Below are 14,081 nucleotides of genomic sequence, written 5' to 3' on the forward strand. Positions count from 1 at the left end.
CATAAAATCATCTCTTGATATCTGCAAGGGATTGGTTCCAGGAACTCTGCCCCCGCCTCACCCATGCCAAAATTCACAGATATTCAGGTCCCTTCCCTTATATAAAATGGCATAGTATTTGCATATAACCTACTCACATCCTCCTGTATAGTTTAAATCATCTCCAGATTACTTATAATACTGAATACAATGTAAATGCTATCTAAACAGTTGTCATACTATATTGTTTTTGATTTGTATTATTTTTTTTTTTTTTGCCTTTTTTCCCACATATTTTCAATCTTGGTTGGCTGAATGCATGAATGTGGAACCTGCAGATACAGAGGGCCAACTATACTCCCATTTCTAATTAATAGGAATTTGCCAGAGATAACAGGGCTAATGGGCATTCTCAGAAGAAGAAAAGCAAAAAGAACTAAGAAAGCATAGCCTGTGTAGAAAACAAAGAGCAGTTCAATGAAGCTAGTGAGGAAGTGAATTTTGGCAGGTAATGAAATATAGAGAAGGAAACAAGGAATGGTCCACAAAGATTTTAACAAGTCCAAACTTTATCTTATTGGTAATGGGAAGCCAATAAGAAATTTTTTGGATGATTTACAGTTTTACAGTTTTATTTAAAAGAGCATTTACAGATTTACAGTTTTATTTAAGGGCATTTTCTCACATTGTCTGAAAATTATTTTTTATTGATACATAATTGTACATATTTATCAGGTACTTGTGATATTGTGATACATGCATACAATGTGTAATCATCAAATTAGGGTAATCACTTCAAAGATATTTATCATTTCTTTGTGCTGGGAATATTATCAATCTTTTCTTCTAGCTATTTTAAAATATATAATAAGTTATTATTAACTACAGTCAAGCTATGATGCTACTGAACACTAGAATAAAGAAATTTAAAGTCAGAGAATTATCCAAGAGCTGAGAAAGGAGGACCATTAATCAGTTATCACAACTGCCTAGGCAAGAAAGTATGAGGGTTCCATAAAGGGCAAGGGCAATAGAGACAGACATGAATTGCAGAAAGGATGCATATATTAGGGCTGATAACCAACTAGGTGATGGAAATGAGAAAGAAAAAGAATCAAGAAAGACTGAGGAATAGAGCTTAGACAACTGGGTAGATACCATTAGGGGATGGGGTAGATACTTAACCTGAAATATATGTAGGGCATGCAAACAATCAGAAACACAGATTCAGGGAACAGAAAAAATGTTATAGGATGTAAATTTAGACACGGCAGAATATAAAAAACATCTAGAGTCATTAACACTCCAGAGAGCGCTTTTTAGAGTAATAAAATGAGGATCAGACCCTAAGAGCAAGCAGAAGAAAACTTACGCAAGGACATCAAAATGATAACAGGGAAGAAAAATGAGATAGAAACCAAGACAGGAGTATCAAGAAGGAAGATGTGGTCATCACTGTCAAATGCTACACTGGATTTTGCCATTAGTAGGTGCATGTTAAAATCTAGTGAGGGGCTATTTCAGTGGAGAAATGGAAGCGAAAGCCAGATTGCAGTGGGTTAAGGAATGATCAGAAACTGGAGAACTAGAAAGTTTGGCCCTGGCCATGGTCAGGAGTTCAAGACCAGCCTAGCCAACAAAGTGAAACCTTGTCTCTACTAAAAATACAAAAATCAGCCGGGTGTGGCGGAGGGCGCCCATAATCCCAGCTACTCGGGAGGCTGAGGCAGGAGAATCGCTTGAACCTGGCAGGCGGAGATTGCAGTGAGCTGAGATCGCGCCACTGCACTCCAGCCTGGGCGACAGAGCGAGGCTCCGACTCAAAAGAAAAAAAAAAAAAAAAAAGAAAGTTTAGCCCTAAAAAAGAGCAAAGAGATAAGGCAACAGCTAAAAGGGCAGTCAGGGATAATGGTAGCGTCAGGGCTCAGAAAATACTACCCCAAGATATGGCACCTTCAAGGTCACTCTCTGACCTTCTCCAGGCCCTCCTTTCTTCAATCCCCCTTCCTCTCCCTAAGGCAGGTAATAGAAACTAGAATTCCCCATCTCACAAAGCAAGCCATACAATCTAGAAAGGTCCCTCTCAAACCTCCTCCCTTCTCCCTTTAAGATGCATGAGACAGGTTTCCTGCAGCACACTGAAGGAGAAGGAATGTCATAGAGAGACACAGGAAAGATTCTCAACAAACAGGCCCAGTTTGTTACCATTAGATCATACCCTTTTTTGTTCAATCATGTGTCTCCACAACTATTCATTTCTTTCATCAAACTTAGCATGAACATACAGTTTTCCCTGAGTCTTTGGGTCTTCGTTTCCCTGGGTCTTTGGGTCTTCATTTTTGTGTCACATAAAAGCTTGATTAAATTTTTATGCTTTTCTCTTGTTAATCCATCTTTTGTTATGGGGTGTCAGCTATGATTCTTGCAATGGGTAGGGAAAAGATATTACTTTTTCTTCTCTATAATAGAGGTTTGAGCACATTTATAAGGTGAAAGGTAAAGAGGCAGGAAAGACATAGAAGAATAAGAGGATAATTGAAATGCAAAGAAATACAAGATGATCTACTTAAGAATTTAGAAAATGGGAAATGTATTACTGTTACTCAACTACAATTCTAATTTAAAATACTCATTATACAAGAAAACTTAGAAAGATGCTAAGTTTGCAGTACTGCACATATTTAAATGTCTTGAAAACCCAAACCTAATATATATATAGATTTGAAAATACTCTCTAATTCCAAGTTTTTACTAATTCAACTCAGCTATCCCCAACTAGTATTGGTATGAATTCTGAATTACCAAAGTTTTATTACATCTAAATTCAAATGTTACAATAAAGGCCTAGTATAAAAACCAGAAAAATAGAAAGATCAGTCCATCTCAGAAGCTTTTATATACATATATATACACACATATTTTTTGAGGCTAGTCAAGTGAAGCAGCGGGAGTGTAAAATAAACAAGGAAATGTGTAATTGTGAGCAATTTGTTGTAAACACCACTGAATTCGGACTAGCCTCAGAAGCTTACATTAATTTCAAAAGAGAGACAATAACTTGTACACAAACTCTGACTCAGAATAAATCAGTTTATTTTACAATCCCAGTGGCTTTTTTATTCCCGTATAAAACTAACAATGATCATAGAAAATGTGTCAAAATATTTTCCAGGGGGTTAGCCTTTAAATAAAAATAGTGTACTGTATTTATGAAATCAATATGTATTTTATGAGTTATAATGTTTTATCACAATAGTAATGAGATACATTTGAAGACATATATGCCACTTAAATAAATCAAATAATATTTAAAACTAACTGGCTAGAGATACTCTAATACTTTTTAACTGTTTTGTCTAGAAATCAATTATTAAATGCATTTCGAAATTCACTTGTGGCCAGGCGCAGTGGCTCACACCTGTAATCTCAACACTTTGGGAGGCCAGGGCAGGCAGATCACGAGGTCAGGAGTTTGAGACCAGCCTAGACAATATGGTGAAACACCATCTCTACTAAAAATACAAAAATTAGCCAGCTACCCACAGCAGCCAGCAGTGCAGGGAGAGAAAGCCTGTACACTTGCGGAAGGGAGAGCACAGGGACTGGGGGACTTTACATTGAACTTAGTGCTGCCCTGCCACAGAGGGGAACAAAGCTGTGCTGTGCTCAACCAGCACCCAGGCATGGAGGGAGCATTTGGATCAGCCCTAGTCAGATGGGAATCGCTCATGCCAGCAACTGGAACTTAAGTTTCTCAGTAACCTCACCAATCACAGGCTAAAGTACTCTGGGGTTCTAGGTAAACTTGAAAGGCAGCCTAGGATTGCAATTTCTAGGCAACTCCTAGTGCTGTGCTAGGCTTAGAGCCAGTGTACTAGGGTGGCATGTGACTTAAGGAGACACCAGCAGGGGAAGCTAAGGGAGTGCTTGCACCACTTTTCTCCCAACCCCAGGCAGTGCACCTCGCATCAATGAGAAAGAGACCCCTTCCTTTCACCTGAGGACAGGACAGGGAAGACTGAGGAGGACTGTGTCTTACCTCTTGGATACCAGCTCAGCCACAATAGGATGGGGCACTGGCTAGAGTTGTGAGACCCCCATTCCAGGCCCTAGCTCCTAGATGACATTTCTAGACACACTCTGGGCCAAAAGGGAACCCACTGCCTTGAAGGGAAGGACCCAGTCCTGCCAGGAGTCATCACCAGCTGACGAAAGAGCCCTTGGGCCCTGAATAACCAGCAGCAATGCCCAGGTAGTATGCTGTGGGCCTTGGGAGAGACTCTGAGATGTGCTGGCTTCAAGTAAGACTTAGCACAAAACTAGCTGTAGTGGCTACATGGAGAGACTTCTGTTTGAAAAAAGCAGAGGGAAAAATAAAGGGAAACTTGGCACCTTAGGAACCCACTCATTCACAGTGAGGTAAGCAACAAGCAGTCTCTTGGAGTTCAGGAATCTAGGCCTCCACTCTTGGGCAGCATTTCTGGACCTGCCCCAAGCCAGAATTCAGGGTGAGTCCCAGGACTGGCAGCATTCACCACAAGCTGATTGAAGAGCCCTTTGGCTTTAATAGAACATGAGCAGTGGCCTAGCAGAAACCCCCATGGGCCAGTGGTGGTGGTGGCCACAGAAGGCGGTTCCTCTATCTGTGGAAAGGGGAAAGAAGAGTGGGAAGGACTTTGTATTGTGGTTTGAGTGCCATCTTAGCTGCAGTAGAATAAAACATCAATAATAACGTTAAATGTCAGTGAACTAAACTATTAAAATAAAAAGATATAGAATGGCTGACTAGATGAAAAAATAAGACACAATGACCTGCTACCTACAAGAAACACACTTGAGGCCAGGTGTGGTAGCTCATGCCTGTAATTCCAGCGCTTTGGGAGGTCGAGGGGGGTGGATCACTTGAGGTCTCAGTTAATTTAGAAAGCTTATTTTGCCAAGGTTGAGGATGGTGCCTGCGACACAGCCTCAGGCAGTCCTGAGGACATGTGGCCAAGGTGGTCAGAGCACAGCTTGGTTTTATACATTTGAGGAAGACACAAGACATCAATCAACATATGTAAGACAAACATTATTTCAGTCCAGAAAGGCAGGAAAACTGGAAGCGGGGAGGGGGCTTCCAGGTCATAGGTAGATAAGATACAAATGGCTGCATTCTCTTAAGTTTCTGATTAGCCTCTCCATAGGAGGCAATCAGATAGGCATTTATCTCAGTGAGCACAGTGGTGACTTTGAATAGAATTGGAGGCAGGTTTCCCCTAAGCAGTTCCCAGCTTGACCTTTCCCTTTAGCTTAGTGATGTTGGAGTGAGGCCGAGGGGGTGGATCACTTGAAGTCAGGAGTTTCAAGACCAGCCTGGCCAACACAGTGAAACTCCATCTCTACTAAAAATACAAAAAATAAAAAAACTAGCTGGGCATGTGCTACTCAGGAGGCTGAGGCAGGAAAATTGCTTGAACCCAAGAGGCAGAGTGTTACGGAAAGTCAGGGACCCTGAATGGAGGGACCAGCTGAAGCCATGGCAGAAGAACATAAATTGTGAAGATTTCATGGACATTTATTAGTTCCCCAATACTTTTATAATTTCTTACGCCTGTCTTTACTGCAATCTCTGAACATAAATTGTGAAGATTTCATGGACACTTATCATTTCCCCAATCAATACCCTTGTGATTTCCTATGCCTGTCTTTACTTTAATGTCTTAATCCTGTCATCTTCGTAAACTGAGGAGGATGTACGTCACCTCAGGACCCTGTGATGAATGTGTTAACTGCACAAATTGTTTGTAGAGCATGTGTATTTGAACAACATGAAATCTGGGCATCTTAAGAACAGGATAACAGTGATTTTCAGGGAACAAAGGAGATAATTTTAAAGTCTGACTGTCTGTGGGCCGGGTGGAACAGAGCCATATTTCTCTTATTACCGAAAATGGGTAAGATAAATATCGCTGAATTCTTTCCCCAGTAAGGAATATTAATAACTAATAGCCCTGGGAAAAGAATGCATTCCCAGGGTGAGGCCTCTAAAATGGCCGCCCTGGGAGTGTCTGCGTTTATGCAGATGTAAATAGGGATGAAACATGCCCTAATCTCCTGCAGCGCCCCCAGGCTTGCTAGGATTAGGAAATTCCAGCCTGGCAAATTACAGTCAGACCGGTTCTCTGCTCTTGAACCTTGTTTATCAACAACAATGTGTGCACAGCTGGACACGGAAGTTCGTTAGTGATTGTAGTTTCGCCCTGACCTTGTGATCTCGCCCTGACCTGCCTTGTGATCTTTTGTTGCCCTTAAAGCATGTGATCTCTGTGACGCATACCGTATTCATGCACTCCCTCGCCTTTGAAAATTGCTAATAAAAACTTGCTGGTTTTACGGCTCAGGGAGCATCACGGAACCTGCCGACATGTGATGTCTCCCCCAGACACCCAGCTTTAAAATTTATCTCTTTTGTACTCTTTCTCTTTATTTCTCAGACCAGCTGCCACTTAGGAAAATAGAAAAGAACACATGTTGAATATCGGGGGTGGGGTTTCCCCAACAGCAGAGGCTGCAGTGAGCCGAGATCATGCCATTGCACTCCAGCCTGGGTGACAGAAGAAGACTCCACCTAAAAAAAAAAAAAAAAAAAAAAAAAAGAAAGAAAAAAGAAAAAAAAGAATGGAGAAAGATATTCCATGCCAACGGAAACCAAAAAAGAGCAGGTGTAGCTATACTTATAAAAGACAAAATAGATTTCAAGAATAAAATTAACAAGAGACAAAGAAGGTCATTATCTAATGAAAAAGGGGTAAACTTAGTCAGAGGATATAGTGATTGTAAATATATATGCACCCAATACTGGAGCACTCAGATATATAAAGCAAATATTATTGTAGCTCAAGAGAGACATAGATCTCAATACAATAATAGCTGGAGACTTCAACACCCCACTTTCAGCATTGGACAGATGTCCCAGACAGAAAATCATCAAAGAACAATTGGACTTAATCTGCACTATAGACCAAATGGACCTAACAGATATTTACTGAACATTTCATCCAGTGGCTACAGAATATATGTTCTTCTCCTCAGCACATGGGTCATTCTCAAGGATAGACCATACGTTGTCACAAAATAAGTCTTAAAACATTCAAACAACAAAGAAGTTGCTGAGATAACATCAAGCAACTTCTCTGACCACAATGAAATAAAACTAGAAATCAATAACAAGAAGAATTTTGAAAACTATACAAACAAATGGAAATTAAACAATATGCTCCTGAATGACCAGTGGGTCAATGAAGAAATTAAGAAGGAAATTGAAAAATTTATTGAAACAAATGATAATACAAATACAACAGAGCAAAACCAATGGGATACAGCAAAACCAATATTAAGAGGAAAACTTCCAGCTATAAGTGCTACATCAAAAAAGAAGAAAAATCTCAAACAAATAACAATTATTCATCTTAAAGAACCAGAAAAGGAAGAGCAGACCAAACCCAAAATTAGTAGAAGAAAAGAAACAGCCCAGGTGTCATGGCTCACATGTGTAATCCCAACACTTTGGGAGAGTGAGGTGGGCAGATTGCTTGAGCCAAGGAGCTCGAGACCAGCCTGGGTAACATGGCAAAACCCCATCTCTACAAAAAGTACAAAAATTAGCTGGGTGTGGTGGTGCCTGTAGTCCCAGCTACTTGGGAGGCTAAAAGGTGAAAGAATGACTTGACCCTGGGAGGTCAAGGCTGCAGTGAGCCATGACACCACTGCACCTCAGCCTGGGAGAAAGAGTGAGACTCTGGTATAAACAAACAAGCAAACAAAAACAAAAGATCAGAGCAGAAATAAATAAATTTGAAATGAAGAAAACAAAATACGAAAGATCAATGAAACAAAAATATGGTTTATTGAGAACATAAACAAAATTGACAAACCTTTAGTCAGATTAAGAAAAAAAGAGGAGAAGACCCAAATAAAATCAGAGGTGAAAAAGGAGACATTACAACTGATACCACAGAAATTCGAAGGGTCACTACTGGCTACTATGAACAGCTATGTGCCAATAAATTGGAAAATCTAGAGGAAAATCTAGAGGAGATGGACAAATTCTTAGACACGTAAAATCTACCAAAATTAGATCATGAAGAAATCCAAAATGTGAACAGGTCAATAACAAGCAATGAGATTAAATCTGTAATAAATAGTCTCCCAGTAAAGAAACGCCTGGGACCTGATGGCTTCACTGCTGAATTCCACCAAAAACTTAAAACCTAATACCAATCCTACTCAAAGTATTCAAAAAATTGAAGAGGAGGGAATACTGGCAAACTGATTCTACAAGGCCACTATTAGCCTAATACCAGACAAAGATACATGCAAAATAGAAAACTACAGGCCAAAATCTCTGAAAAATATGGATGCAAAAATCTTCAACAAAATACTAGCAAACCGAATTCAACAATATATTAAAAAGGTCATTCATCATGACCAAGTAGGATTTATTCCAGGGATGCAAGCACGGTTCAACATACGCAAATCAATTGTTGTGATACATCATATCAACAGAATAAAGGACAAAAATCATATGACCATTCCAATCGATGCTGGACAAGAATCTGCTAAAATCCAACATTCCTTCATGATAAAACCCCTTTGATATGGTTTGCTTGTGTCCCCACCCAAATATCATCTTGAATCGTAACTCACCCAATTCACAAGTGTCATGGGAGATACCAGTGGGAGGTAATTGAATCATGGGGGTGGGTTTTTCCAGTGTTGTTCTCATGATAGTGAATAAGTCTCTCGAGACATGATGACTTTAAAAAGGGGAGTTTCCCTGCACAAGCTCTCTTCTTTTGTCTGCCACCACGTAAGACGTGCCTTTCACTTTCCACCATGATTGTGAGGCCTCCTCAGCCATGTGGAACTGTCAGTCCAATAAACCTCTTTCTTTTGTAAATTGACCAGTCTTGGGTATGTCTTTATCAGCAGCATAAAAATAGACTAATACACTCTCAAAAAATTGGGGTATAGAGGAAATATATCTCAACATAATAAAAGCCAAAACTCATAGCCTTTCCCCTAAGATCTAAAAGATGACAAGGATGTGCATTGTCACCACTGTTATTCAACACAATACTGGAAGTCCCACCTAGAGCAATCAGACAAGAGAAAGAAATAAAGGGCATCCAAATTGGAAAAGAATAAGTTAAATTATCCTTGTCTGTAGATGATATAATCTTGTATTTGGAAAAACCTAAACTCCACCAAAAAAAAAAAAAAAATAGAACTGATAAATTCTGTAAAGTTGTAGGATACAAAATCAACATACAAAAGTCAGTAGCATTTCTATATGCCAACAATGAACAATCTAAAAAAGAAATTTAAAAAATAATCCCATTTACAATACTCACAAACAAAATTAAATACCTAGGAATTAACCAAAGAAGTAAAAGATCTCTACAACGAAAACTATAAAACACTGCTGGAAGAAATTGAAGAGGACACGCAAATATGGAAAGATATTCCACATTCATGGATTGGAAGAAACAATATTGTTAAAATGTCCATACTACTCGGAGCAATCTATAGATTCAATGCAATCCCTATCAAAATACCAATGACATTCATCACAGAAATAGAAAAATCAAGTCTAAAATTTAGAAGACACCACAAAAGACCAAGAATGGCCAAAGCTATTCTGGGAATAAGAGACAAAACTAGAGGAATCACATTACATGACTTCAAATTATACTACAGACCTATGGTAACCAAAACATCATGGCACTGGCATAAAAACAGATACACAGACCAATGGAACAGAACAGTGAACCCAGAAACAACTCCACACACCTACAGTGAACTCATTTTCGACAAAGGTGCCAAGAACATACATGGGGGAAAAGACAGTCTCTTCAGTAAATGATGCTGGGAAAACTGGATATCCATATGTTGAAGAATGAAACTAGGCCCTTATCTCTTGCTGTATACAAAAATCAAATCAAAATGGATTAAGGACTTAAATTTAAGACTTCAATCTATAAAACTACTGTAAGAAAACATTGGGGAAAATCTCCAGGATACAGGTCTGGGCAAAAATTTCCTGAGCTACCCCATAAGCGCAGGCAACCAAAGCAAACATGGAGAAATGGGATCATATCAAGTTAAAAAGCTTCTGCACGGCAAAGGAAACAAGAAAGTGAAGAGACAACCCACAGAATAGGAGGGAATATCTGCAAACTACCCATATGACAAGGAATTAATAACCAGAATTTAAGGAGGTCAAGTGACTCTTTAGGAAAATATCTAATAATTAGATTAAAACATGGGCAAAAGATGTGAATAGACATTTCTGAAAAGAAGACATACAGATGGCAAACTGGCATACGAAAAGGTGCTCAACATCACTGATCATGAGAGAAATGCAAATCAAAACTACAATGATATATCATCTTACCCTAGTTAAAGTGACTTATATCCAAAAGACAGGCAATAACATGCTGGTGAGAATGTGGAGAAAAGGGAACTCTCGTACACTGTTGGTGGGAACGTAAACTAGTACGATCAATATGGAGAACAGTTTGGAGGCTCCTCAGAAAACTAAAAATACAACTACCAAACAATCCAGCAATCCTACTGCTGGGTATATACCCCAAAGAAAGGAAATCAGTATATCAAAGAGATATCTGCACTTCCATATTTATTGCAAAACTATTTACAATAGCCAAGATTTGGAAGCAACTTAAGTGTCCATCAATAGAAGAACGGATAAAGAAAATGTGGTACACATACACAAAGGAGTACTAAGAGTCTGTCATTTGCAACATGGATTGAAATGTAGGTCATTATGGTAAGTGAAATAAGCCAGGCACAGAAAGACAAACACCACATGTTCTCACTTATTCGTAGGATGTAAAAATCAAAACAATTGAACTCATAAAGATAGAGAGCAGAAGGATGGTTACCACAGGCTAGGGAAGGGTAGTGGGGGAGTAGAGGGTAGCTGAAGATGGATAATGGGCACAAAACATAGAATAAATAAGACCTAGTATTTGATAGCACAATGGAGTGACAATAGTCAATAATAATTTAATCGTACATCTCAAAATAACTAAAAGAGTATAATTTGATCATAACACAAATGATAAATATTTGAAGGAATAGATACCCCATTCTCCATGATGTGATTATTACACATTGCATGCCTTTCAAAATATCTCATGTATCCCACAAATATATATACCTAATATGAACCCACAAAAATTTAAAATTTAAAAAGTTGTTTAATAAAATACTTCCTGGCATAATGAATTTCACTGAAATACAGTGATTTTATTTTGGCTATAAGAACACTAAATTTTATATACTAGAAAAATAATCTACACAACAGTGGCCTGGGAATCTAAAAGAGTCAATGTAACTTTCCTACCATGATTTACTTACTAACTTAACCTGACCCAATTCATCTTCTTGCTCACATAATCTAGCCAATATGTTGAAACAGTTTTACCTAGTTTCAGGGACTTACCTGAAAAAAATACTATCCAAAATTAGCCTTCAAAACTCAGAAGAAAGGGGAGTTGGATTTCTTACATACACACACGCACACACACACACACACACATATACTTTCAATAAATACACTGAATAACCATGACAAATAATTTACCATGGGACAGAAACAAAGAAACCCTGTGCCCCAGTCATTTATATGCATTAAGATAAAGTTGCACAGAAGTTCTGTACATTTCATAACACAGCAAACCTAAAAGAGCCACCCTTGAACAAGCTCAGTGATAACCTGATATAAACCTCGAGTGTAGTGTATTTTACTGTTTAATGAACTATAAATCCTGATTAGCTTTTAATAATACAACCTACCAATAGCCCTTTCAATTATCGGGAGATAGGTGATTACGAGAAATTTCATTTTTGGAAGAAAGTCACCTCATAGAAGCTGCTGATGTTTTAGTCATGAAAATACTGACAATTCTGAATAACAGTGTTGATTTAATTTAGGAAACTGTATGTCAATTTATATTTTCTTGACATCTTAGGAAAAAACTAGTGACATACTCATTTTACTATGTCCTAATACTGACATCTTCTGACAGTTTAGGAGAATTACACATCTCCTTAAAACATTTCCCAGTGACTGAAGCTTATCTTTTCCACCTACCTCATTAAGGAAAAAATTAACATTTGTTGAATGATGATTATGTAATGTGCACTTCAAATATTATATCATTTGATCTCGTTTAATAACTTTATAAGATAACTAATATTATAGAAGATGTTTACTTTATAAAAAATAAAATACCAATGAATGATACTATTAAACCAAAGAATTGTTTTTAAAATGCTCACTGTGGCCTCTATTAAGACATCTTGAGAAGTCCACTTAAGTTACTGTAAAATCTTTTTTTAATCACTAAAAGTAGGCCAAAAATGGCAGTAATCTCAGCACTCTGGTGGGCCTAGGTAGGAGGATCTCTTGAAGCCAGGAATTTGAGACCAGCCTGGGCAACATAATAAGACCTCATCTCTACAAGAAATTTTAAAGTTTGCAGGGCACTGGGGGACATGCCTGTAGTTCTAGCTATTGGGGAGGCTGAAGCAAGAGGATCACGTGAGCCCAGAGGATGGCCTGAGCCCAGGCATTTGAGGCTGTTGTATGCTATGATCATGCCATTGTACTGCAGTCCGGGCAACAGAGAGAGACTCTGTCTCTAAAAGAAAAACAAAAAAATTAAAAACCAGTAAGGTTTGTTTGAAAGTGTTTGCTCATTTGATATTGGGCTATACACAGTAGATAAAAAGGCAGCCTAGCATAGGCTTTGGGTTCAAATCTCAACTCTGCCACTTATTACTAAGTGACCTGAAGAATACTACTTTGCATCTCTGTGCCTTAATTTCATCATCTGTAAAACAGAAATAATCATAACTGTACTTAACTCATAGGGTTGTTATGAAGATTAAACAAGTTGATCTTTGTGAAGTCTTAGGACAGTGCCTAGCACTTAGTGCTATGTAAGTTTTTTGACAAATACTCAGAATTGGTATTGTTATGATAAAGGAGAACTGGTTTTGTTATACTACGATATTGGTAGTATACTAAGAATTTGTACTGGTATACTACAATAAAGGAGATCAAATAAATATCAAATTTCTTTTATTATTTTGAAATACTACTAAAATTTCCCCCATATCATCAGTCACTCACTAAGTTTTATCTACAAGCAAATTTTATTCAGTGCCTTTGTTCAAGGTCCAATGAACTAAAAAGGGAAACTTTAATGATGGAATATAAACACAATTACAGATGTATAAAGGGTTGGGATAAATAAACTTTCACTATTATTGACCAGGGTTCTACTTAGAATGTCCTTCCCTTTTTCCTCATGTCTTTTGTTTCTAAGTTATCTCTCACATTGACCAGGAAATGTAAGACTCATAAAAGGACTCAGTATTTATTTGTTGAAGGCTTAAATTGATCACAGATCCACTAAGACATATAACAGTTTTGTTTTAGTCATATGATACTATTTCCAAATGTATGTTACACACCCATATACAGAAACAAACAAATGTGCATGTAGATCTATTTCTACCAGAGAAAAACAGAGAATATAATCCGATTTATTAGTGATATAAACTTAAACTTACCTACAATGTAGACTAGTACTATGTTTTTAGATAAAATTACTATTATCATCTAATAATAATTAGGCTTTGAGAAATATAAAACATGTACAAAAACAACAAAATTTGCTATCCATGGAGCAGAAGCTTGTTTGTACTATTCATTTGAGTCAAATTCCAGAAATGAGTTCTGGCTAGTATTGAAAATTATTCCGAATTCTAATGATTGGCTTCTACAAATACAGCAGACCCCAACCACAAATAGACAATAATACAATATTTACAAAGGTATACACAGTAAAATTTCACTAAAACCCTGCTAACTAGAAATTTGGGATAATTTGGATGATCTGAGCTTTTCTTTTAGCTAAGATAAAAGACCCTCCAGCAATCTACTAAGGTAACAAGAAGAAAAAAATGGAAAAACCTGCCCTCAAGCATTTTTAGAACTACATAAACAGCACTTATTTACATAGGAA

General features: G+C 37.8%; 1 protein-coding gene across 1 annotated transcript in view; it reads right to left on the reverse strand.

Annotated features, from left to right (window-relative positions):
• Window positions 1–14,081, reverse strand: part of LRCH2 (leucine rich repeats and calponin homology domain containing 2) — a 129,222-nt gene that overhangs the window by 22,441 nt on the left and 92,700 nt on the right. The window lies entirely within an intron of this gene.

This window comes from Macaca mulatta, chromosome X (genome assembly GCF_049350105.2).
Source record: "Macaca mulatta isolate MMU2019108-1 chromosome X, T2T-MMU8v2.0, whole genome shotgun sequence".
NCBI lineage: Eukaryota > Metazoa > Chordata > Mammalia > Primates > Cercopithecidae > Macaca > Macaca mulatta.